This window comes from Oncorhynchus keta, chromosome 13 (genome assembly GCF_023373465.1).
Source record: "Oncorhynchus keta strain PuntledgeMale-10-30-2019 chromosome 13, Oket_V2, whole genome shotgun sequence".
NCBI classification, from domain to species: domain Eukaryota; kingdom Metazoa; phylum Chordata; class Actinopteri; order Salmoniformes; family Salmonidae; genus Oncorhynchus; species Oncorhynchus keta.
The window spans coordinates 29,845,835-29,873,700 of record NC_068433.1 but is presented as its reverse complement, the minus strand read 5'-3'; the positions used below and the strand labels follow the sequence as shown (position 1 = coordinate 29,873,700).

The following is a 27,866-nucleotide window of genomic DNA, read 5'->3' as shown; positions in this document are numbered from 1 at the left end:
TTTCTAGTTCCATCCTTCAGCTCCACTCAACCCCTCCCATCTATCTCTGAACACCATCCAGTTTTGATTTCGCTTTGCCATATGTTTTTCGACTGAAATTTGTCGTGGTGTAAACTGGGCATAAGCAGATAACGTCGAAGCAGTGTGCTGATCCATGTATCACTTTATCAGAAGTTCGTCATCAATGACATCCGAAGAGCTTCATTTGATCACGTGCTTTTTCAAACCGCGTGCTGCAAAATTTGAGATCCCACTGATTTTGCCGTGGTTATGGTGCTTTCATCAATTCCAAACTGCTTTCAAACACCAACCTCTACTGGACACTGTACATTAATAAATCACATTTTATTTGTCACATACACATGGTTAGCAGATGTTAATGCAAGTGCAGCGAAATGCTTGTGCTTCTAGTTCCGACAATGCAGTAATAACCAACGAGTAATCTAACCTAACAATTCCACCACTACCTTATACACACAAGTGTAAAGGGATAAAGAATATGTACATAAAGATATGAGTGATGGTACAGAACGGCATAGGCAAGATGCAGTAGATGGTATCGGGTACAGTATATACATATGAGATGAGTACTGTAGGGTATGTAAACATATAAAAGTGGCATTGTTTAAAGTGGCTAGTGATACATTACATCAAGATGGCAAGATGCAGCAGATGGTATAGATTACAGTATATACATGTGAGATGAGTAATGTAGGGTATGTAAACATTATATAAAGTGGCATTGTTTAAAGTGGCTAGTGATACATTTTTTACATCAATTTTCCATTATTAAAGGGGTTGGAGTTGAGTCAGTATGTTGGCAGCAGCCACTCACTGTTAGTCGTGGCTGTTTAACAGTCTGATGGCCTTGAGATAGAAGCTGTTTTTCAGTCTCTCGGTTCCATGCTTTGATGCACCTGTACTGACCTCGTCTTCTGGATGATAGCGGGGTGAACAGATATAGTTACAAATATAGTTAGGATTTTATACAAACGTTTCACCTGACCGGTAGCTTATTAGGTAGAGTATGGAACATTCAGGGACATGAGGTCGAGTCCCGTTGAAGGCACACTATTTTAAAATGTGTTTTGTGTCTTAAGCATCCTAAATTAATGCCATAGATTCCATTTTTGAATAGTCAACTTAAAGACAAAAATGGAAGCATGAAGTAAGATGCATACCTGGTATTTCAACTCTTTATAGGCTACTAAAGCCAACGACTTACCGCTGCACCCTAGAGTTTTGATATAAAGTATATCTGATTATGTACTGCTGGCAAGAAGATATCACTGATAATGAAGCTGTGAGTAATTAACCGTTTTTCGGCACAATTTGGTGAAAGCGCCGGAGCCTTCAGGAAGTCTGTTTCCCATCACTACAATACACGACTTTGAATTGTATTACAAAAACTTTTCAGCAATTGCTAATAGTGAATATGTAATTATATATTATAGTATAACTGATATTTGGTGTTTTACATCACTTGATTTAAGGCCTTAAAGGCTTCTAAACTGACAGTGACTACAGGGAAAAACCGATGAAAAGGACATGTCTAGCCATTCAACCATTTGAAGGTTTTAGACTTGATGCTACTGATCTGTCCCCTGTATAAATGACATTTTTAGGGAACTACTACCACATATCAGTTAAATTCTGTAACGGTTCTCTAACCACAGACGCTGGGAGACGGGAAGCAAGTACAGGGCGAGGATTTAATAGTAAATAGACATGAAACTAAACAAGAACAGCATGTGGACAAGTGAAACAGGAATGAAACAGTGACCGATATAGGGGAGGCAATCAATGACGTGATGGAGTCCAGGTGAATCTGGGTGCGCGTAACGATGGTGACGGGTGTGCGTAATGATGAGCAACTTGGTGACCTCGAGCACGTGAGACAGCATTCTCACTAACGAGTGCAACAAATGTAGCCTATTACAAGACACCCTCCTATGTTGTTTTTTCTTTCTGGGGGATAGATCCGCTGTAATATTGCAGATAGATTGTAGGTTCATTTTAATTGTTTGCATCATTTATAATCCCCCTTATTTGAAAAAAGTTTCTATACCTGACCATCCCTACGGTGATTGAAGTAAACTAACGGACAACAATTGCTAGTGCTACTTACAACTATTTTCGCTCACATCTACTGTACCTGTAGTTAAATAACTATTCATATATTCCTCATTTCCTTTTTCTTCCAAGTGCTACATTTTCACCCACAGCTGCCAATCCACCATTCATTGCTATCTTAACTCCTGCCCTCCAGTGTCACAGATTAACCTTAATCTTTCCCAGTTTAACGCTATTTTGTTATTTCCTTTTGCAATACATTTCGACATATGTTAATGAGTCAGAAACAACAATACCGTTCACCCACTAGTGTTCTAAAGGTTTCTGGTGCTCCTCTAAGATGTCGCCTCACTGGATGGCCACCATTTTGCAAGCTCCAACCCAATTTAGCATTTTTTGTGATTCTTTTTTAGTTTATTTTTACTTTCTTTTCATGAAACTTGTGAACATCAGATCGGCAGTTTACTTACCTCAATTCCGGCTTCAACTTTGACTTTGACCTTGACTCCCAACTCATCTGCCCTGGGCTCTTTCTGTAATTTCGACCCAATTTTCAGGCTACCCAAGAGGAAACGCCAATGTTACACAGGCAAGAGAGGGTGGATACTGGCAAGTTTAAGGTGAAGGGAGAACCGGAAACCTCTTCCCTACATTCTACTGGCCAATGTACAGTCACTTGATAATAAGACGGAGGACCTCCGATCGCGTATTTGCTACCAATGGGACTCTCAAAACGACAATATTCTCTGCTTTTCTAAAACACGGCTCTCGGACAAGGCCCCTCATGGCTATCCAAGTCGATGGATTCTCCGTACATGTTGTAGACAGGACAGTAGAGTCAGGAAATTGACTCGAGCGCGGTGGAAGTGTTGACCCATTGTTCACCCATCTTGGAATACCTGATGGTCAAATGCCGACCTTTCTACCTCCCGAGGGAGTTTTCATCTGTTATCGTGACTGTTTTTATACATTCTACCTCAGGACAAGAAAAAGAACAAGCTGGCACTTAACAAACTGTACGAGGCTATGACCAAGCAGCAAAAACATACATCCAGAAGCTGCTTTTCTGGTTGCTGTCGATTTCAACTCCACGTCATTAAGACACGTGATGCCCAATTTCCATCAACACAACTCGCCACTAGGGACAGAACAGCTGGCAGGAATAGTCAGTCATTTTCAACTTCTCCTTGTCCTAGTATGTAATCCCCGCATGTTTTAAGATGACCACCATCATTCTTGTCCCCAAGAACTCTTAAGGCTTCAAGCCACAATGATTACTGCCCTGTAGCACTCACATCTATAATCATGAAGGGCTTTGAGAGGCTGGTTATGGCAGACATCAGTTCCATCATCCAAGACACCATAGAGCCACTCCAATATGCATACCGCCCCAACAGTTCCATAGACGAAGCAATCTCAATTGCACTCCACACTGCCCTCACCCACCTAGATAAAAAATAATATCTATGTGAGAATGCCGCTCTCACATAGGTATTTACTGTGCATTCTACAGTGTTTTACTGTAGAACTTACAGAAAAGTATTTCAGTGTGCTGTAAGACACATTTACGGTATTCTACTGTTTTTTTTACGACTGTTGAAATTACAGTAAAGTCTTCCATTGTAGGCCTAAGCTTCTCTTCCTTTATATATATGTTTTTGAAATATCAGTCATACAGTGGACGCCTACTGTAGGCCTATATGCATGTAATGCCCTGATGCATTTATCACAGTTGAACCGTGAGGTGGACAATTTTTGTTTTACGAAGGGTAAAAACAATAGGCTATAAAGTTTTCAATATGCTACGCATCGAAGAAAAAAAAACTGTAATTTGTTATTGGCAGTTTTTTAAGGACGCATAACGTTGGATTCTTCCTTCATGTGGTTTTCGGCAGACTAGACGCTTTGTTGCGTATTGCTGCTTTTCACTGTTCAGAAACTGCATTGCACATTTGTTTATACATACATACATACATACATACATACATACATACATACATACATACATACATACATACATACATACATACATACATACATACATTCTCTGCTGCTGCTGCTACCAATTCAATCTTCTGGGATTTCCTTACCATCTGCGTGGTACAATTAATGATAGCAATAAACGCCAATAAGCCAACTTTACTAAAATATTCGGGTCACTCTGTACTGGCCTACTACTCACAAGGATCCTTTCAGTCTCCCTCACCTTTTGCCTACCATCCTCTACTTTCCTCACTCCCTCAGCATATGACAGTTTCTGCATTGCTCTCAACCTGGAAACTTCCACCTGTCTCACTCGCACAGGACGTTTCTGACCCCAAACAACATGGCCACCCCCACAATTGAAACACTCTACTTTTTCCACCGAAAGGTCACACTCCTTTGTCGCATGCCCTCCTGCACAGTTCTCACACCTTGGAATCTCCCTCCTGCATACTGTTGTAACATGACCATAAACCTGAAACACTGTAGTGTGTGTTCAGAACAACAACTTATATACCTTAGCATGACTTTATCGGCAAACAATCTGCATCAAACTCCGAAGGACAGACGGGGTCTTCTCAGTTTTGCGCTCGACGCCAGGCCTGCATTTAAAATAAATAAATGAGGGACAACAGGATGATTTTTCGGGACAGTGTAGCCTACATGAAAAACAATGTTAGGCACATTCTGCATAATGGCATGGGCAGTTGAGTTTTGGCCGCATGATAATTTTTGCGGGGGGGGGGGGCCCAATTCAACTAACCATCCTAAAATTATGTGGTGTTTTTGGGGTAACAGTAACATTATACGATGTCATTATGTGACCCTTTACTCAGTACTTTGTTGAAGCATCTTTGGAAGTGATTACAGCCTCGAGTCTTCTTGGGTATGACGCTACAAGCTTGGAACACCTGTATTTGGGGAGTTTCTCCCATTCTTCTCTGCAAATCCTCTCAAGCTCTGTCAGGTTGGATGGGGAGTGTCACTGTGCAACTATTTTCAGGTCTCTCCAGAGATCGGGCTCTGGCTGGGCCACTCAAGGACATTCATAGATTTTGCTCCATTGATTTTGCTGCATTGTCTTGGCTCTGTGCATAGGGCCATTGTCCTGTTGAAAAGTCATCCCAGTCAGGTCCTGAGCGCTCTGGAGCAGGTTTTCATCAAGGATCTCTCTGTACTTTGCTCCGTTCATCTTTGCCTCAATCCTGACTAGTCTCCTGGTCCCTGCCGCTGACAAACATCCCCACAGCATGATGCTTCCACCACCATGCTTCACCGTGGGAATGGTGCCAGGTTTCCTCCTGACGTGACTCTGGCGTTCAGGCCAGACTTCAATCTTAGTATCATCAGACCAGAGAATCTTGTTTCTCATGGTCAGTCCTTTAGGTGCCTTTTTGCCAAACTCCAAGTGGGCTGTCTTGTGCCTTTTACTGCAGAGTAGCTTCCGTTTGGCCATTCTACCATCATGGCCTGATTGGTGGAGTGCTGCAGAGTTGGTTGTCCTTCTGGAAGGTTCTCCCATCTCCACAGAGGAGCTCTGTCAGAGCGGCCATCGGGTTTTTTGGTCATTTCCCTGAACATGGCCCTTCTCCCCCAATTGCTCAGTTTGGCCGGGCGGCCAGCTCTAGTAGGAGTATTGGTGGTTACAAACTTCTTCCATTTAAGAATGATGGAGGCCACTGTGTTCTTGGACCTTCAATACTGCAGAAATGTTGCGGTACCCTTCCCCAGATCTGTGCCTCGACACAATCCTGTTTCGTTGCTCTATGGACAATTCTTTTGACCTCACGTCCTTATTTTTGCTCTGACATGCACTGTCTACTGTGGGACCTTTACGTAGACAAAAGTGTGCCTTTCCAAATCATGTCCAATCAATTGAATTTACCACAGGTGGACTCCAACAAGTCAAATGTGTCTGATTACTTCCAAATGTACTGTATATTAATATTCAGGTGGTTTATTCATACTAGCTGAAAACTCATGCCATCCTCTTACACTACATAGACAAAATATATGTGTTTGTGAGTCCCCCTCTACCATCGTTGCATAGCATGCGCACTATACTAAATTGTCCTGGAGCATTTAATATCCAATGTGTATCTGTAGGAGTTACTCAAAACTGTCCATGAATGGGCTGAAAAAATACATAGTCACATATAAATCATTTTCAAAGACACAAGTAGGCATGTCAGACACTAGCAAAATTGTGAAGAAGTGGAATAATCAAATACTGTAAGTGTGGGGAATAACAGTAGGGTTCTTACTGGCAAGTAATTAATTACACTTTGGATGGTGTATCAATACACCCAGTCACTACAAAGATACAGGCGCCCTTCCTAACTCGGTTGCCGTAGAGGAAGCAAACCGCTCAGGGATTTCAACATGGGGCCAATCACTGGTCACTTTAAAACAGTCACAACAAAATGAAAAGAATGAAGCCTTTATAGAATAATAACATGCATCCTGTTTGCAACAAGGCACTAAAGTAATACTGCAAAAAATGTGGAAAAGCAATTCACTTTTTTTGCCCTGAATACAAAGTGTTATGTTTTGGGCAAATCCTATACAACACATTACTGAGTACCACTGTCCAATTTTAGTGGTGGCTGCATTATGTTATGGCTATGCTTGCAATCGTTAAGGACTGGGGAGTTTTTCAGGATAAAAATAAACGTAATGGAGCTAAGCACAGGCAAAATCCTACTGGAAAACCTGGTTCCGTCCGCTTCCACCAGGCACTGTGAGATGCATTCACCTTTCAGCAGGACAATAACCTAAAACACAAGGCCAAATCTACATTGGAGTTGCTTGCCAAGAAGACTGAATGTTTCTGTGTGGCTGAGTTACAGTTTTGACTTAAATCTACTTGAAGATCTATGGCAAGAACTGAAAATGATCAACCAATTTGACTGAGCTTGAAGAATTTAGAAAATAATAATGGGCAAATGTTGCACAATCCAGGTGTAGAAAGCTGTTAGACTTATCCAGAAAGACTCACAGCTGTATTCACTGCCAAAGGTGCTCTACAAAGTATGGACTCAGGGGTGTGAATACTAGATATTTCTGTATTTCATTTTCAATACATTTACACCAATTTAAAAAAAACACACATTTCTTACTTTATCTTTATGGGGTATTGTGTGTAGATGGCTGAGAAATGTATTTTATATATATTTTTCTATTCAAGCTGCAACACAACAAAATGTGGATTAAGTCCAGAGGTATGAGTACCTTCTAAAGGAACTGTATTTGCTATTCTGTGAGGGCCTACGTTCCGAACCCACTTCGGTGCTTTAGGTGCCAAGGATTGTAACGTGTGTGTAGAAGGGAGATTTCACGAAGTGAGAAATGTGCAGGAAGGCATAGTCAGATCGAGTGTACAGTTGGGATAGAGAAAGCACTGTGTCAACTATGGGGGTGCCCATGCAGCCTGGTGTACGATTGTTTAGGGCCAAGTAGTGTGATGGGGTGGGGGTTTTGTTGGGGATAGTGTACAGGTGCAGGGTTAGATGGTGGTGCAATTTTAAGGTTTTCTCATTCTCCTTTTCCCTTTTTTTTTATAATACTTCCTTTAGGGGAACTGAGAAAGGCAGAAATATCATAAGCGTCTAGTCTGCTGGAAATTCACAAGAAGTCCTTCGCCATAGCAGTCATTCTGAGTGCAGGTTTTGGCTGATAAAAGATTCAAATAGTTGGCTATTCATTTTCTGGCTGGATTTCAATAGGAATTACTAATCACTTCACGAACCAGCGTGTTGTGACTCGCAGGTCTGATGTGGTCCATGAGCCAGGATCAGACTATAGTGTCGATGATATCTAAGCCATAACTAAAGGCCTTATGAAATGTATAATTTGTGGTCATACAGGGTTTACTTTAAATTGAAACGCATTAACTTAGGCAGGCGCTTGGTGAAGGCTTCTTTGAATTGCAACAACCATTTCACTGTCACTAACAAATACAGTCATGGGTGGGTATCTCTCTCATTCACTCAAAAGACATGCTGGATTGTACAGTATGCAAATAGGGTAGTGTTCAAATACCCTCGGTGTTTAAAACCTATACGCCTTGTGCTGAATAAACGTGTTTATGTGACTAAAAAGTGTTACATGCGAAGAAAAAATGTTGCGCCGTTTACAATCGAAACACTGTGCCGTGTTTTCATCTGAATTATTTGACTCGTTTAAATCCAAATTCAGATCCTAAACACTTTGTTTTACGGTGTAGGGTGATGTTCCATTATTAGAGATGGGCCCTGGCCTGGCAACACATTATAAACAATCACAGACATGGGGCACGTTCAGCAGGACATAGCATATACAAAATATTCTAAGTAAAACAAACAGCTCTGTGTGACATGTAGAATAAGGAATCAGGTCAGCTCTATTCGTGGTATTTCTATCTGCAACGTTCGACAACGTTTGGCTACTTAACGTGGCCCTGATGAACCAAACCCTCTGACCTACACAGCTCTGACAGGCATTACAAAGTACATTTACTGGCACCATAGAAAAGGATGTCAATATCCTCTGAATGGCAATGCTAATGATATCATAGTAGAGAGGAGTTGGTGTAATGTACTGTCGTGGCCAAAAGTTTTGAGAATGACACATGTTAATTTCCACAAAGTTTGCTGCTTCGGTGTTTTTAGATATTTTTGTCAGGTGTTAATATGGAATACTGAAGTATAATTACAAGCATTTCATAAGTGTCAAAGGCTTTTATTGACAATTACATGAAGTTGATGCAAATAGTCAATATTTGCAGTGTTGACTCTTCTTTTTCAAGACCTCTGCAATCCACCCCCTGGCATGCTGTCAATTAACTTCTGGGCCACATCCTGACTGATGGCAGCCGGTTCTTGCATAATCAATTCTTGGAGTTTGTCAGAATTTGGGTTTTTGTTTGTTCACCCACCTCTTGAGGATTGACCACAAGTTCTCAATGGGATTAAGGTCTGGGGAGTTTCCTGGCCATGGACCCAAAACATTGATGTTTTGTTCCCTGAGCCACTTAGTTATCACGTTTGCCTCAAACTGTTCATGGATGGTTGGGAGAAGTTGCTCTCGGAGGATGTGTTGGTACCATTCTTTATTCATGGCTGTGTTCTAAGGCAAAATTGTGTGTGAGCCCACTCCCTTGGCTGAGAAGCTTTACTGTTGGCATGACACAGGACTGATGGTAGTGCCCACCTTGTCTTTTCCAGGTGCCCCAAACAATTGGAAAGGGGATTCATCAGAGAAAATGACTTTACCCCAGTCCTCAGCAGTCCAATCCCTATACCTTTTGCAGAATATCAGTCTGTCCCTGATGTTTTTCCTGGAGAGAAGTGGCTTCTATGCTGCCCTTCTTGACACCAGGCCATCCTCCAAAAGGCTTCACCTCACTGTGCATGCAGATGCACTCACACCTACCTGCTGCCATTCCTGAGCAAGCTCTGTACTGGTGGTGCCCTGATCCCGCAGCTGAATCAACTGTAGGAGACATTTCTGGCGCTTGCTGGACTTTCTTGGGTGCCCTGAAGCCTTCTTCACAACCATTGATCTGCTCTCCTTGAAGTTCTTTATGATCCAATAAATGGTTGATTTAGGTGCAATCTTACTGGAAGCAATATCCTTGCCTGTGAAGCCCTTTTTGTGCAAAGCAATGATGGCGGCATGTGTTTCCTTGCAACCAACCATGGTTGACGGAGGAAGAACAATGATTCCAAGCAACACCCTCCTTTTGAAGCTTTACAGTCTGTTATTCGAACTCAATCAGCATGACAGAGTGTCCTCCAGCCTTGTCCTCGTCAACACTCACACCTGTGTTAATGAGAGAATCACTGACATGTCAGCTGGTCCTTTTGTGGCAGGGCTGAAATGCAGTGGACATGTTTTTTTGGTGTTCAGTTCATTTGCATGGCAAAGAGGGACTTTGCAATTAATTGCAATTAATCTGATCACTCTTCATGACGTTCTGGAGTATATGCAAATTGCCATCATACAAACTGAGGCAGCAGACTTTGAAAATGTATATTTGTGTCATTCTCAAAACGTTTGGCCACGACTGGACTGTAAAAATGACATTGACATATCAAAAGGCATAAGTGTTCAGGTTTTGAAGTGCATTCTGAATAAGAAGTACATACACATTCAGAATTGCACTCACATTGACTCATATAAACATGCTTGCACACACATGCACACAGACACACACAGCGCATGAAATTAGGAAGTTAGTCCCATTACTCACCATTGTGTAAAGTACAATTTTCCACCAAGTTAAAGTGCTTTTAGTATTGTTAACATACATCTTCAATGCATATATTCCAGTGAAAAGAAAACATAAAAGAACAAACTCTGAACATCAGGGTTGGTGTCAATTCCATTTCAATGCCAGACAATTGAGGATGTACACTGAAATTACAATTATTTTCAATGCTTTTCAAGAAGGACCTTTTGGATTTGGAATTTGGTTTACTTTACTTTTTTGACTGGAATTGAAACGTAATTTACCCCAGCCCTGCTAAACATATATTCAGAAGAATGAGTACTGGCATTGTTCGCATCGATAGGGACAAATGCACATACATACAATATGATATATTCAGTCAAAATCCTTCAAGAAAAATAGTTTGTTTTCCAGTGCTTCCACTCCCAGTACCTTTTTGTGTAAAAAACAGACAGTACCATGATTCTGTGATTATGTCCAAGTAAACCATGTTATGTTCACATAAACCAGTCAACCTTTATAGTTACACAAGTACTTTCATAAAAAAATACAGACATATGAAGTTTAAAAAGCCCCTTTCGTCCATCTTTGATTACAGTACAGTAAACCCAGATCAGATGTAAAGTATGTTGTCCCTTTCCAGGTTATTGCTTGTGGAATCCTCATCAACCACAAGGGGTGATACATTCCCATCAAATCCAAAAGACAAGTGCATGTGTGTGTAAGTGTGTGTGTTTTGTGTTCACGTTTCCCAACAGGGGGGCAGCTCTTCTCTATTGCATTCAATAATGTTTTCTCACTTGATAATTGTTCAATGTCCATACATATCTCCTATCATATCTCCTTGCTCTCTCATTGCATCCTACTAGTGCTCTCTCTCTAGACATTGCTGATACGGACACTGAGAAGACTACTATCTCGCCCCCTGCCCCTCCCCCTCTCCTCCCCTCTATAGCCCTCCTCCAGTTTGATCTTCTCCGGGTCTGCCCCTTCCTCCGCGCCCCCTCTGTTGCTGCCATGGTAAAGGGAGGAGCGCATGGCTGGGCTTGGGGGCGAGGCTTGTTTGACGAGGGGGGTGGTCTTTGTTTTGGCCACCTTGTCAAAGAAGGCGAAGTCGGCCACATACTTCCCCGAGGGGGACAGGGAGACCACGGGGGGAACTCGTACCCCCACAGGATCTCGTCAGGCAGGTAGGAGGTGCGCACCTGGCAGGTGGCGGAGGTGGGCTCCACGGTGGCACTCATGATCACCAGCAGCTCAAAGTCTGCCAGATCCGGATCCGTCCATCCCCCTCCTACGACAGAGAGAATGAAAGAAAGATACAAACTCTTTAGCACTAAATATGCATGAGCCAGAATGGGCTGTAACAACAACAGGCTAAATGTTATATCTTGACTTACCATCTGATTTCTCTGCTGAATCCAGATCACAAAATGAATGGACTAAATGGCGTGGGACTTCCTTGCGTAAAACCAATGCTAAAGTTGCACCATGGCGACTGAGCTATAAACACAGTCCATTGAGAGAAGTTAGTGTGTGGCCTCTTACCATACACACACTCTCTTTCCACAAGCCTGCTCCAAAACATAAAACCCACACAGCTACTCACAAAAACACACACTTACTATAAACAAAAATGACTATACTCATAAAGGACATCAAGCACACTGTTCAAGCGGTTGTTCCTGAAATCCGATCACACATTCATACAAAGACCCATTAAAGAAAACATATACATAATGATACCATTAACATGCGCATCACCTTTCACTAACACACAGCCACCATTACACAAATAACACGCTACAAGGCATATACACTCCAACAAGCACACACCTGCGTCAACAGCCCACACTCAGAGATGTTCCGTCATCTGTGAAAACAGCCCTTATCCTAACCTGAACCCAGTACTGCTCTCACTGAGGCAAAAACAGTGTTTCGTAACACACACACATGCCCATGCACGAATGCACAAGCACACACACACACACACGTATGCATGCACCAGTGGAGGCTGCTGAGGGGAGGATGGCTCATAATAATGTCTGAAAACCATGTATTTGATACCATTCCACTCCAGCCATTACCACAAGCCCATCCTCCCCAATTAAGGTTCCAGCACGCACACACACACACACACACACACACACACACACACACACACACACACACACACACACACACACACACACACACACACACACACACACACACACACACACACACACACACACACACACACACACACACACACACACACACACACACACACACACACACACACACACACACACACACACACACACACACACACACACACACACACACACACACACACACACACACACACACACACACACACACACACACACACACACACACACACACACACACACACACACACACACACACACACACACACACACACACACACACACACATACATACATACATACATACATACATACATACATACATACATACATACATACATACATACATACATACATACATACATACATACATACATACATACATACATACATACATACATACATACATACATACATACATACATACATACATACATACATATAGTACAAAATGCATGGTATGTGGTAGACAGTCTAGTTAGTCAGAGGAGCTTTTTCTTCAGAACCTGCCCCAGTTCCTACGCTGGTTCCTACGCCAACACCATAACACCACTCTCTCAAACGGCTAAGTCCGCCCTCTCTTGGCACAGGCCTGAGAAGTGAAACAAATTACCCCAGCTCGGAGCCGTTTCACTAGAGAAGTAGGCAAAACCCGAGACGCTGCTGACGGTGTTTGCAATTCCCCCAAACAAACAAAAAAACAACTCTCAGAGAATGAGTGCACAACTGGTAGTCGCTTATACAGTTGAAGTTGGAAGTTTACATACACTTAGGTTGGAGTCATTAAAACTCGTTTTTTAACCACTCCACAAATTTCTTGTTAACAAACTATAGTTTTGGCATGTCGGTTAGGACATCTACTTTGTACATGACATACTTCATTTTTCCAACTGTTTACAGACCGATTATTTCACTTATAATTCATTGTATCACAATTCCAGTGGTCAGAAGTGTACATACACTAAGTTGATTGTGCCTTTACACAGCTTGGAAAATTCTAGAAAATTGTCCTGGCTTTAGAAGCTTCTGATGAATTATGTCAATTAGCCTGAGTCAATTGGAGGTGTACCTGTGGATGTATTTCAAGGCCTACCTTCAAACTCAGTGCCTCTTTGCTTGACATCATGGGAAAATATAAAGAAATCACCCAAGACCTCAGAAAAAAAATTGTAGACCTCCACAAGTCTGGTTCATCCTTGGGAGCAATTTCCAAATGCCTGACGGTACCACCATACAAACAGTACGCAAATATAAACACCATGTGACCATGCTGCCGTCATACCGCTCAGGAAGGAGACGCGTTCTGTCTCATAGAGATGAACATACTTCGGTACGAAAAGTGCAAATAAATCCCAGAACAACAGCTAAGGGCCTTGTGAAGATGCTGGAGGAAATAGGTACAAAAGTATCTATATTCGCAGTAAAATGAGTCCTATATCGACATAACCTGAAAGGCCGCTCAGCAAGGAAGAACCCACTGCTCCAAAACCACCATAAAAAAGCTAGACTACAGTTTGCAACTGCACATGGGGACAAAGATCATACTTTTTGGAGAAATGTCCTCTGGTATTATGAAACAAAAATAGAAATGTTTGGTCATAATGACCATTGTTTTGTTTGGAGGAAAAAGGGGGAGGCTTGCAATCTGAAGAACATCATCCCAATCGTGAAGCACTGGGGTGGCAGCATCATGTTGTGGGGGTGCTTTGCTGCAGGAGGGACTGGTGCACTTCACAAAATAGATGGCATCATGAGGGAGGACAATTATATTGATATATTGAAGCAACATCTCAAGACATCAGTCAGGAAGTTAAAGCTTGGTTGCAAGTGGATCCAAATGGATAATGACCCCAAGCAAACTTCCAAAGTTGTGGGAAAATGGCTTAAAGACAACAAATCAAGGTATTGGAGTGGCCACAAAGCCCTGACCTCAATATAGAAAATGTGTGGGCAGAACTGAAAAAGCATGTGGGAGCAAGGAGGCCTACAAACCTGACTCAGTTACACCAGCTCTGTCAGGAGGAATGGGCCAAAAGTCACCCAAATTATTGTGGGAAGCTTGTGGAAGGCTACCTAAAACGTTTTACCCAAGTTAAACAATTTAAAGGCAATGCTACCAAATACTAATTGAGTGTATGTAAACATCTGACCCACTGGGAATGTGATGATAGAAATAAAAGCTGAGAAATCATTCTCTCTACTATTATTCTGACATTTCACATTCTTAAAATAAAGTGGTGAGCCTAACTGACCTAAGACAGGGCATGTGTACTCGGATTCAATGTCAGGAATTGTGAAACTGAGTTGAAATGTATTTGGCTAAGGTGTATGTAAACCTCTGACTTCAACTGCATGTCATTCAGATGGCTAGCTCCCGGCAAAGGCTGGCTAGTATTACTTAGCTAGCTAGAAGGATGAAGTAAGAAGCTAACTTGAAACAGAGCCTGCCTCAGCAGGATAAATAAATTGGTTACTAAGCACTGAGCACGCACCCCTGGGGAGCTCCAGTGTTGAGGATCAGCGTGGCAAATGTGATGCTACCAACCCTCACCACCTGGGGGTGGCCCATCAGGAAGTCCAGGATCCAGTTGCAGGGGGAGGTGTTTAGTCCCAGGTTCCTTAGCTTAGTGATGAGCTTTGAGGGTACTATGGTGTTGAACGCTGAGCTGTCGTCAATGAATAGCATTCTCACATAAGTGTTATTTTTGTCCAGGTGCGAAAGGGCAGTGTGGAATAGAGATTGCATCATCTGTGGACCTTTTTGGGTGGTATGCAAATTGGAGTGGGTCTAGGGATTCTGGGATAATGGTTTTGATGTGAGCCATTACCAGCCTTTCAAAGAACTTCATGGCTATGGACGTGAGGGCTATGGGTCTGTAGACATTTAGGCAGGTTGCCTTTGTGTTCTTGGGCACAGGGACTATGGTGGTCTGCTTGAAGCATGTTGGTATTACAGACTCAATCAGGGACATGTTGATAATGTCAGTGAAGACACCTGCCAGTTGGTTCGCACATGCCCGGAGCATACGTCCTGGTAATCCATCTGGCCCCGCAGCCTTGTGTATGTTGACCTGTTTAAGGGTCTTACTCATGTCGGCTACTGAGAGCGTGATCACACAGTCGTCCGGAACAGCTGATGCTCTCATGCATGCCTCAGTGTTGCTTGCCTCGAAGCGAGCATAGAAGTGGTTTAGCTCGTCTGGTAGGCTCGTGTCACTGGGCAGCTCGCGGCTGTGCTACCCTTTGTAGTCGTAATAGTTTGCAAACCATGCCACAGCCGACGAGAATCTGAGCCGCTGTAGTATGATTCAATCTTAGTTCTGTATTAACACTTTGCTTGTATATGATGGTTCGTCACAAGGCATAGCAGGATTTCTTGTAAACTTCCGGGTTAGAGTCCCGTACCTTGAAAGCGGTAGCTCTACCCTTTAGCTCAGTGCGAATGTTGCCTGTAATCCATGGCTTCTGGTTGGGGTATGTACGTACAGTCACTGTGGGGCCGACGTCGATGTACTTATTAAGGATTCCGGTGACTGATGTGGGATACTCCTCAATGCTATCAGATGAATCCCGGAACATATTCCAGTCAGTGCTAGCAAAATAGTCCTGTAGCTTAGCATCCACTTCATCTGACCACTTACATATTTAGCACATAACTGGTACTTGCTTGTAAGCAAGAATCAGTAGGATAGAGTTATTGTCAGATTTGACAAATGGAGGGCAAGGGAGAGCTTTGTACGTGTCTGTGTGGAGTAAAGGTGATTTAGAGATTTATTTCACATGCTGGTAGAAATGAGGTTAAATGGATTTCATTTTCCTGCATTAAAGTCCCCGGCCACTAGGAGCTCAGCCTCTAGATGAGCAATTTCTTGTTTGTTTGTGGCCTTTTACAGCTCATTGAGTGTAGTTTAGAGAGAGTGCACCAGCTGTTGTTAATAAAGAGACACAGACCAACCCCCTGATCTTACTGGAGGCTGCTGTTCTGTTTTGCCGATGCACAGACAAATAATATACAGTTAGCTGGGTTATGTCCTTGTTCAGCCACGATGCGGTGAAACAGGATTTTATCGTTTGTAATGTCTCATTGATACGATTATCTTGAACGGCGCTCATCCAGTTTATTCTCCAGTGATTGCACGTTCGCCAGTAGAACGGAGGGTAGAGGCGGATTATCCACATACTGTGTTATTGACTGTACATTTGTTTATGTGTAACTCTGCATTGTTGTTTTTGTCGCAATGCTTTGCTTTATCTTGACCAGGTCGCAGTTGTAAATGAGAACCTGTTCTCAAATGGCCTACCTGGTTAAATAAAGGTGAAATATATATTTAAATACTCTCGCCAGGCATCTGGCTCGCCAACCCCTGTAGCTATGTCTCTTCTTTTGGGCCTGGTCTGGGAAGAGCAGTATATCCTTCGCGTCCGCCTCATTAAAGAAAAATCTTTGTCCAGACCGAGGTGAGTAATAACTGTTCTGATGTCAAGAAGCTTTTTTCAGTCATAGGAAATGATGGAAACATTATGTACAAAAAAAGTTTAAAACAGCGCAAAAATACAGTACAATTGGTCAGATAAAGCGACAGCACCATCCAAACTGGACAGAAGTCACCAAAAGCAAGAGGAAGAAAACAAAAAAACTAAACACCAACAAGATACCAGACAAGAAGACCACCCTATAACCCAAACGCCAACAAACACAACCCCCAAAGCTCCTTATCCCCTCAAGGAAACCGGCTTCCCCTCTAATACCTGTCTCCATTCCCCCTACCTTCCTCCACTCTTTACTGTCCCTGATCCCTCCACCCTAGCCCCTACTGACCCAGATCCACTCCCCCTGGTCCTTACTACACCTGACCTCCCCTCTACTCCCTTGTCCCTATTGACCTTACAGGCCCAGATCCCTCCTCCCTGCCCCTTACTGCCTCAGACCTCCTGGACACTGAGCTGCCTTCACCCCTCACACTGTATCATCCTCCACCAGGCAGTCAGTGGGGAGGCATGCCAAGACCTGTCAAGAACCACCCAACAACCCAAACGACACGCACCTCTGCATTGAAATGGTCAAAGCAGTGCCAGCAACCCAGTGCCAGCACTAGCACTCGTCCCAAAACCAGAACATGGAAGGGGTGCGGAGGAAGGACCAAACATTAGATCTTCAGCCGGAATGAGCAGGCTACAAGGGAGTACCACCACTGACCTCCGGGTCTAGGGCTTGCTTGTGTGTATGCTTGCTCCTCAGGTTGTCCTTCCTCCCCTCTACAGATCCCGACCCGTCACTTGCACTGGTTCCTGGATCCCAGTTCCTATTTCACAGTCCCAGCACCAATCTGTGGTTTACAGTCCCGGCCCCAGCATCTGCACGGTTCCCAGTTTTCCCAGCAACAACAACTTTGCCAACCCTGGGCACCCAGTGGCTACCACAACTGCCACCTCCACCCAGCCACTGCCAGCTGATTCTATTCAAACATAGACATGCTCTATCAGGTATGAAGGTAAGACCCAGATGCAGACCACATTGAGTAAACAGTAGTTTAATATTCCAACAGGGGCAGACAATAGACAGGTCAAGGCAGGCAGGGGTCAGTAAACCAGAGGTGGGGCAAAGGTACCGGAGGGCAGGCTGGGTCAGGGTAAGGCAGAGTGGTCAGGCAGGTGGGCTTGGAGTCAGGACAGGCAAGGGTCAAAAACCAGGAGGGCGAGAAAAGAGAGACTGGAAAAACGGGAGACAAAGGGCTGTGAGACATGGATTTGACTCTGGACACATGAAAGGTGGGATGATCTTGGAGATGGGGAACGGGCCGATAAACTGGGGGGAGAGTTTGCGGGATTCAACGATCCCGGGGAGCCGGTTGATTGCGATCCGCTTATCGTAGATACCTGGAGGCGGTCTTGGGGAGGGCCGACTGGGCTCTCCTCCAGATACGACGACAGCAACGGAAAAACATCTGGGTTAAAGGTATGCCAACCTCCTCTTCCTGCTCAGGGAAGAGCGGGGGCTGTGACCCCAGGTAACACTCAAACGGTGATAGGCCCATGGCAGGGAAGGGTGTTGCGGGCATATTCCACCCACACCAGCTGCTGGCTCCAGGTGGTGGGGTTGGCGGAGACGTGCTGCACCCTGAGCTGGGCCATCTCCTTGGCAGAGGGTAACTTGAGGAGAGGAATTAAGTGGGCAGCCTTGGAAAAGCGATCCACCACGGTCAGGATGGCGGTGTTGCCAGCAGACGGTGGGAGACCTGTGACAAAGTCCAAGAGATGTGAGACCAGGGGTGATGAGGGCAGAGGTTGGATGAGGCCAGCTGGAGCTTGGCGAGGGGTTTTGTGCAGGCGGCAACAATGGCAGAAACGTCGGGAACCATGGTAGGCCACCAAAATCATTGTCGCACAAAGGCCCGGGTGGCAGGCAAGCCTGGAGGAATGGGCCCACTCCAGGACTGCGGAGCGGACAGCGTCAGGCACGAACATCCGGTTATCTGGACCCCATCAGCGTTCACTGGGACCGCTGCGCCTCCCAGACCTGTTTTCCGATACCCCAGCTGAGTGCCGTCGCCAGGCACGAGGTGGGAAGGATGGTCTCGGGCTCCGGGGTGGTAGCTGTGGGGTTATAGCGACGAGACAGGACATCCGGCTTGATGTTTTTGGACCCCGGTAGGTAGGAGAGGGAAATTTGAACCGGGTAATTAGCAGGGCCCATCTCGCCTGCCTGGAGTTGAGGCTCTTAGCAGTGCGGAGAGACTCCAGGTTTTTGTGGTCGGTCCAACACAATGAATGGATCTTCCGCCCCTTCAAGCCAGTGCCTCCATTCCTCCAATGCCATCTTCATCGCGAGAAGCTCCCGATTCCCCACATCGTAATTCCTCTCTGTGGCGATGAGGCGGTGGGAAAAGGCACAGTGATGCAGCTTAAGATCCCAAAATGCCCAGTTCGTAGAGGTGAGGGCAGACAGGGGGGAAGCCAGGGTGCTGTAACCCCAGATAAAAGGGTGATAAAAGTTGGCGAACCCTAGGAAGTGTTGCAGCTGCACCCTGGACATAGGCTGAGGCTAATCCACCACCGCTTTCACCTTCTTGGGATCCATCTTGACGCACCCAGCAGAGATTATGTAGCCCAGAAAGGGAATGGTGGGGCTATGAAACTCGCACTTTTCCGCCTTAACGAACAACTGGTTCTTCAGAAGGCGCTGGAGAACCTGCTGGACATGGAGCACGTGCTCTTTGAGGGAGCAGGAGAAGACGAGGATGTCATCAATGTAGACAAAGACGAAATGGTTCACCGTGTTGCGGAGAACATCATTCACCAGAGCCATTGCAAAGAGGTCCAGATATATCTACAGAAATCCATCATGAGGAGTTGCGAGCAGACCTACTGTGAGAGGAGGCCGTATTAGAAGCAAGATCCATAGATACTGCAGGGGAAATGACTGTAGTTTTATGTACTATTAGTATTATGATACTTCTAATAGTAGTATTATGCATGCTACTTTTATACAGTATTATGATTTGATCAGATATTACTTACATTTTCAAGGTACACCGCATGAAGCCAAAGCAAAATGGAGTGTTATCTGGGATCAGGCATCATTTAAAAGCCTTATTACGTGTACAGTAATACAATACCATATAATCTGAGCACAGTCAATTTAACAGGAGGAGTCTGGCGGCTCAACTAGACAGAAATTCATGATAGACAGGAAATAGAGAGAGAAAGAGAACTGCTTCGGTGAGTAGAGAACGATGGGGTGCACAGGAAGAGAGATGTAGAGAGATAAGCATACATACATACCACACAGTGCTGCAGATAAAACAGAGAGGAGTGAGTGTCAGTATCAGAGAGGAGTGGAGAGGTAGAGCAGTGAAGGAGTGGAGAGATAGGAAGGAGTCAGTATCAGAGAGGAGTGAGAGTCAGTATCAGAGAGGAGTGGAGAGGTAGAGCAGTGAAGGAGTGGAGAGATAGGAAGGAGTCAGTATCAGAGAGGAGTGAGAGTCAGTATCAGAGAGGAGTGGAGAGGTAGAGCAGTGGAGGAGTGAGAGTCAGTATCAGAGAGGAGTGGAGAGGTAGGAGTGAGAGTCAGTATCAGAGAGGAGTGGAGAGGTAGGAGTGAGAGTCAGTATCAGAGAGGAGTGGAGAGGTAGGAGTGAGAGTCAGTATCAGAGAGGAGTGGAGAGGAGTGAGTCAGTATCAGAGAGGAGTGGAGAGGTAGAGCAGTGAAGGAGTGGAGAGGTAGGAGTGAGAGTCAGTATCAGAGAGGAGTGGAGAGGTAGGAGTGAGAGTCAGTATCAGAGAGGAGTGGAGAGGTAGAGCAGTGGAGGAGTGGAGAGGAGTGAGTCAGTATCAGAGAGGAGTGGAGAGGAGTGAGTCAGTATCAGAGAGGAGTGGAGAGGTAGAGCAGTGAAGGAGTGGAGAGATAGGAAGGAGTCAGTATCAGAGAGGAGTGAGTGTCAGTATCAGAGAGGAGTGGAGAGGTAGAGCAGTGAAGGAGTGGAGAGATAGGAAGGAGAGTCAGTATCAGAGAGGAGTGGAGGGGCAGCAAAGGAGTGGAAAAATAGAAGTATGGCAGTGAAGGAGTAGAGAGTTAGAAGCAAAGGAATTGAGAGATACACTCTTAGAAAAAGGGTTCCTAAAGGGTTCTTCAGGTGTCCCCATAGAAAAACACATTTTGGTTCCAGGTAGAACCAAAACTCCTCTGTGGAAAGGGTTCTACCTGGAACCAAAACTAGTTCTTCAAAGGGTAGGGGACAGCCAAAGAACCCTTTTTAGGTTCTAGATAGCACCTTTTCTCTAAGGGTGTAGAGCAGTGAAGGAGTGGAGAGGGAGTGAGAGTCAGTTTCAGAGGGGAGAGGTAGAGGAGCGCAGGAGTGGAGAGGTAGATCACTGGTCAGTGTGGGTCAGTAATAGCCCCGTGGTTAGTGGTGATGAGAGGTGTAGTGGAGCGGTAGAGCAGCGTAGTAGTGGAGCGGTAGAGCAGCGTAGTAGTGGAGCGGTAGAGCAGCGTAGTAGTGGAGAGGTAGAGCAGCGTAGTAGTGGAGAGGTAGAGCAGCGTAGTAGTGGAGCGGTAGAGCAGCGTAGTAGTGGAGCGGTAGAGCAGCGTAGTAGTGGAGCGGTAGAGCAGCGTAGTAGTGGAGAGGTAGAGCAGCGTAGTAGTGGAGCGGTAGAGCAGCGTAGTAGTGGAGAGGTAGAGCAGCGTAGTAGTGGAGCGGTAGAGCAGCGTAGTAGTGGAGCGGTAGAGCAGCGTAGTAGTGGAGAGGTAGAGCAGCGTAGTAGTGGAGAGGTAGAGCAGCGTAGTAGTGGAGAGGTAGAGCAGCGTAGTAGTGGAGCGGTAGAGCAGCGTAGTAGTGGAGAGGTAGAGCAGCGTAGTAGTGGAGCGGTAGAGCAGCGTAGTAGTGGAGAGGTAGAGCAGCGTAGTAGTGGAGAGGTAGAGCAGCGTAGTAGTGGGAGAGCAGCGTAGTAGTGGAGAGAGCAGCGTAGTAGTGGAGAGGTAGAGCAGCGTAGTAGTGGAGAGGTAGAGCAGCGTAGTAGTGGAGAGGTAGAGCAGCGTAGTAGTGGAGAGGTAGAGCAGCGTAGTAGTGGAGAGGTAGAGAAGCGTAGTAGTGGAGCGGTAGAGAAGCGTAGTAGTGGAGCGGTAGAGCAGCGTAGTAGTGGAGAGGTAGAGCAGCGTAGTAGTGGAGCGGTAGAGCAGCGTAGTAGTGGAGAGGTAGAGCAGCGTAGTAGTGGAGAGGTAGAGCAGCGTAGTAGTGGAGCGGTAGAGCAGCGTAGTAGTGGAGAGGTAGAGCAGCGTAGTAGTGGAGCGGTAGAGCAGCGTAGTAGTGGAGAGGTAGAGCAGCGTAGTAGTGGAGCAGTAGAGCAGCGTAGTAGTGGAGAGGTAGAGCAGCGTAGTAGTGGAGAGGTAGAGCAGCGTAGTAGTGGAGAGGTAGAGCAGCGTAGTAGTGGAGCGGTAGAGCAGCGTAGTAGTGGAGAGGTAGAGCAGCGTAGTAGTGGAGAGGTAGAGCAGCGTAGTAGTGGAGAGGTAGAGCAGCGTAGTAGTGGAGAGGTAGAGCAGTGTAGAGGTAGATCAGCATTCAGAGTGGGTCGGTAATAACCCTGTGGTTAGTGGTGATGAGAGGCCTGTCCTACTGTAACAGGATCCCCCACCCCTCACTGTATCGGACTGTACCCCATTGTCTTCTAATGAGACACCCTGGCACCCACTTACACACACATTCCACAAACACACACACACACAGAGCGAGAGAGAGAGAGAGAGAGAGAGAGAGCCCTCTCTCGGTGAGGTCCCTCAAAACACACACATAGTATGTAAGAATACACACATAAACATTCAGTACGCATATATACACATACAGAATGCATGCGCACACACAGACACACACACACAAACATGCTCCCCCATCCCTCTACTGCCAATGTCCCCTCTCTCCATCACAACACTCAGCTCGAACCTCCCTAAATGCACCCTTCTCTTTCTTTCCACACAGATTGGTTTCAGTCCCCACACCCCAACGGACCCTCTCCTCCCATTGAGGATCAAGAGATGTAAACGATAGCAACAACTTCACCTACTTTACACGGACTGTACAGTACCGTAGTTCACTAAACCCCAAAAAACCACTGCTACAACAGCACCTTGGGAAGGAGAACACGACACTGCACCTGAACACTACACTGTACCTGTAACTACACTATGCCTGCCTACTATACTACTCCCATGTGAAGACATGGCTTTCAGGACACTTGACATAAAATGGGGCCTAAAGAACAAGAATACACAACTCCAATGACTCTTCGGGTGTCAGGCAAGGTTACTCATCATACATGCGCAAAGAAAACATAATGGCAGCCATTTCCTGCAGTCAATGACCAAAAGCGCACTCTTTGGCTTTGTGTGTGGAATGTTATTCATATTTTTCATACTTTAATCCAGATTTTTATTTTTTTTTGAAACGTCTAAAATCTTGTGTTTCTATGTCAAACTGTTTTGTTATATTTCAGTCTTCTTGCGATGTGTATAGAAAGTGTAATATTGGGATGCAAACTCAAAATTGAATACATTTTAACTCTATATCTGACAGGTGTCTTCTTCTTTTTTAAGCCCGTAACCATGTGTGTGAGGTGTGTACTTTTGTTTCACAGTAGATGTGTTTAAAACTACCAAGAATCACTCTGTGTGACCCTGATTTTGCCCACTGCAATAAAAGTGTCAACGTCACTGAGACTCGTACCCTTGATGGCCCAGGCTCTGAGTGGGCTGCTGTCATCAATGACGTGGTAGAAGGTGAGTGGGAGGATGAGGAAGGGGCTGTCGCTGGACATGTCCACCTGGAAGGGAACGTTCCTCTGGTCCAGTCGCACCGTCTCCCCCTCCTTGGTCTGGGATGTCTGGAGCAACTTCCCTGTTACCTGGTAGCCAAAATGGAGTCATATTAAATTGTATGGCGGTACATGAGTGAGAATCCTGAAGAAGCTTGACAACATGACAACAACTTATATCTAACATGGTGATCCATTTTTTCAGGAAATATGTTTTTCTTTTTGTAATCCTCAATCACTAACACACACACAGAGACACACACACACACACACACACTATCTCTACCGAGCAGCCCAGTAACAGGCTCTTGCGCATGTTGGCCACTCGGATCATGAGGCAGGGTCGGCCCTCGTGATTGGACACCACGGCGTGCCGGCTGAACTTCACTGTCTCGCCTCTCTTTTTGGGCCGCGCCACCTGAGGAAGACGGAGGGGGGGGGGAGTGTGTCAGAGCCACACAATGTAGCATGGTGAACTACACTACCCACAATGCTACCGGTAACATGTCCTGTTAACAACCTGCCGTCCGTCTCCTTATCAATACATACAGTACAATACATGTACATGCACTTCCTATCATTTTAACCTCCAGCCCCAACACACACACACACACACACACACACACACACACACACACACACACACACACATAACTGAGTGAAAAATAAAGAAAGGGCTTGTAAGTCTTATTATTGAGGGGCCAGAATGATAACCCCGACCCTCGTAGATAAGAGAGGAAAGGGGAAGATAATTAACACTGTTGTTTACACAGGAGTCCAGTGCTGAGTACGGCCAGTGCATATAGTTGTACTGTTGTGTGTTGGACGTATGGATGCAGTGCATATAGTTGTACTGTTGTGTGTTGGACGTATGGATGCAGTGCATATGGTGGCCAGACTATATTACCGAACATTGGTCATGTGTGTCGATCCAAAGTTCAAATGTTTCATAGTATTGGGCACTGAGTGTACAAAACATTAGGAACCCCTAATATTGAGTTGCACCCCATTTTGCCCTCAGAACAGCCTCAATTCGTCTGGGGTCACGGACTACAAGGTGTCGAAAGCGCTCGACAGGGATGCCGGCCCATGTTGACTCCAATACGTCCCACAGTTGTGTCAAGTTGGCTGGATGTCCTTTGGATGGTGGACCATTCCTGATGTACACAAGAATCTGTTGAGTGTAGTGTGGTGCTAGGCTTTATTAATGAATGGGATGGTAATCGTAACCATGATATTGATATGCCCAGGACACGGTGAGGTACCTTGGCGAGGAAGGTTCCTGTGATGAAGATCTCCAGAACCATGGTAATGACAAGCTGGAGGATGAGGAGGATGATGGCGGCAGGACATTCCTCTGTGATGCAACGAAAGCCGTAGCCAATGGTGGTCTGGGACTCCAGCGAGAAGAGGAACGCCCCCGTTAGGGTCTGCACCTGCATCACACACGGGGTGTGGTTGGACGGCGGGTCAAACTCTGGAAGGAGGGAGATCAGAGATACAGGGAAAGAGGCAAGTTCTGAGCAGATTGTTTGACATGCCAGGCGGTTGAAGAACAAATTGCGGATATGACCCGAGAAAGGGCTAAACGAAGGAAGGCACATTCTTACACCTCTCTCATTCTCCCTCTTCTTGACTTACGTTCTCTGTCGCCTTCTCTCTCTTTCTCCGCCCCTGCCCTCTCCACCCTCTGCTCCCCCTTTCCCCTCCCTCCATCCTCACCTAGCAGGTCTCCATGCACCAACGCCACCAGGTACCACAGAACCCCGAACAGGAACCAGGTCCCGGCGAAGGTGGCCGAGAACAGGAAGAGCTTGTAGCGCCACTGCATGTCCAGGAAGGTCGTCCAGATGTCACGCAGGTACAGCGCCCCGCGCCCGCTCACGTGCTCGATGCGCACGTTGCTGTGCCCGTCCTTGGAGAGAACGCGTCGTCTCCGTCGGAGCGCACAGACCGTTGCCGCTGCCTCCCCCACCGCCCCCAGCAGCGGCTTCAGAACCTCCGTCTGGGTCATTGAGTGACACACCTTTTCGGGGGAGGAGCCACGTGAGGACGGGGGAGTGGCCGAGGTCATGGCTGCAGCTTTATGGGAGGAGAGGGATCGAAAACCAGGGTTGAGGGGGAGATTGAGTGGATAAGCGGGAGGAAAAGGAGTGTGAGGAAGAGGGGTGAAGAGGGCGAGGGGGTCAGAAAGACGAAGAGATAAAGTTGATGAAAAACAAGTTGAAAACATGGGGTTTGTGAGAAAGGAGAGAATATGAAAGGAATAGAGGAGAAAAGTTGATAAGGGGATGAATGAAAGAGATGACATTTTTGGGGGGGGGGGGGGGCATGGGGAGAGAAAGATAGGGAGATTATAAATGTGACACACAATAACATTTTCCAAGTGGACAGAGGCAGGCCTGTTGCTGTCCAAGGTGGTCCATTTAAAACTCTCTCTTACTCGTTCTCTTCATCCCTCTCTTTTCAGATGGAGCAGCAGCTCCCCTTTCAAAGTAAAAATCCCCCTTTCAGAGTGAAGTTGCAGCTGTCTTTTCACGTAAAAAAACCCTCTATATAATGCTAAGGGACTCCTGTGTCTGCAGCACATCAGGCTGGCTCGGTCGAGATGGACAGAAACAGGGCTCACTTATTCCCCATTCAAACACTGGAATAGAAAAGCAACATGGAGTATCAAATCAAATCAAATAGTATTTGTCACATGCGCCGAATACGACAGGTCTAGCTAGACCTTACTTACAAACCCTAACCCAGAACGCAGTTGGGGGAAAAAAGTAGACCTAAAAAAAAAATATGAATAAGAAAATAAAAGTAGCAAATAAAGACAAAGAATTATCTGTGAATGAGAGATGCTGGATCAACCGTTTACAAATGTGCTTTAATCCCTGACATGGTCTGACATCTCTTTCATTATCCCTTCATCCCTAACGATTAAAATTTTAAAGAGGTGTAATCGTCTTACTGCTTTACACTCTTAGTGGTTGTGGACTTTCATAAGAGCTCAAACGATTACCCTATAATAGGGGGCCTATAATAGTTGATTACGTTGATGATTAAGACCCACACTACCCCAGTGGTCTACTACCACCTGCAGCTCAAATGGGACATTCATCGGGTCCACTTATTGAGCTTATTTTCACCTCCCAATAAATGTGTTTCTGTGTCCGAGAATGAATTACGTGGTGTGGTTTGTGGAGGCAGGATAGCCTGGAGAATATAGCTTGTGTGTTATCGGGGCCAGTAAGAGGCATGTTTCTCTCCTTTGTGGATATGGATACTTGTTGTTTGTGTGTGACTTTGGCCCGAGCATCCTTCTGGATGTCCTTCTGTATCCTCTCTCTCTCTCTCTCTCTCTCTCTCTCTCTCTCTCTCTCTCTCTCTCTCTCTCTCTCTCTCTCTCTCTCTCTCTCTCTCTCTTCTCTCTCTCTTCTCTCTCTCTTCTCTCTCTAGCCTTTCTTTCGCTCTCACACTCTCGCCCTCTTTCTTGGCTAAACGGTCCCATTTGTCTCTTCCTGCCTCTGCTTTCCGGATCCAGTCAAAAATAACCAACCGTAGCAAAGCCAGAGAACTAGGAGCTCTGATACACACTCTCCTTTCTGGCCTTTCTCTCTGTGTCGCCACTCGCTTGCTCTATTCCTTCCTCTCTCTCTCTAGTGCTGGAGCTCACTGTGAGTATGAATAGGGATCTGTTTAAATGTCTGTGCTCAGAATACTAAGATGGGGGGTGAGGCGGCATTTGTGACTTGTGATAGGCTAAGTGCATTCACAGCTGACCTCTGAACCTTACTGAGGCCCCTCCCACACATACAGTAAACACACACTCACATATACAGGGACATACACAACAATGTTATACCAATGTTAACTTTTCCTGAAACAATGTTTGTGACACTTTATCATTGTCATAGACCAAACTGTTACAATTATTTCCGCTCAATTCAGTATTCCTTTTAACACTTCTGTGTCTTCCTCTCAACTATAGTCTCTCTTCATCCCTTTCTCTATCTCCCTCTGTCCTGTGTTCACAAGAATCCTTTGTTTAGAGAGTAGATGAAAGGGACAAAAGCCACCATTGAAAAATCTGACTGAGTGAGAGAGAGGGAGAAGGTGTGTGTGTGTGTGTGTGTGTGTGACAGTATGTGTGT

General features: G+C 45.4%; 1 long non-coding RNA gene and 1 pseudogene across 4 annotated transcripts; one reads left to right on the top strand and one right to left on the bottom strand.

Moving 5' to 3' along the window:
* Nucleotides 1–326: 326 nt before the first annotated feature.
* On the bottom strand, nt 327–26,366 carry LOC118392139 (ATP-sensitive inward rectifier potassium channel 10-like; annotated as a pseudogene).
* LOC127906778 (uncharacterized) lies at nt 20,396–23,480 on the top strand. 4 transcript variants are annotated; one of them, XR_008062829.1, is made up of 4 exons: nt 20,396–20,640; nt 20,907–21,400; nt 21,449–21,736; nt 22,328–23,480. It is a non-coding gene; the product is annotated as an uncharacterized LOC127906778 (long non-coding RNA). The 4 variants fall into 4 exon arrangements; XR_008062828.1 differs by lacking the exon at nt 22,328–23,480 and having other exon boundaries at nt 21,449–21,520; nt 21,593–21,804; XR_008062827.1 differs by lacking the exon at nt 22,328–23,480 and having other exon boundaries at nt 20,907–21,376; nt 21,449–21,804.
* Nucleotides 26,367–27,866: the final 1,500 nt, after the last annotated feature.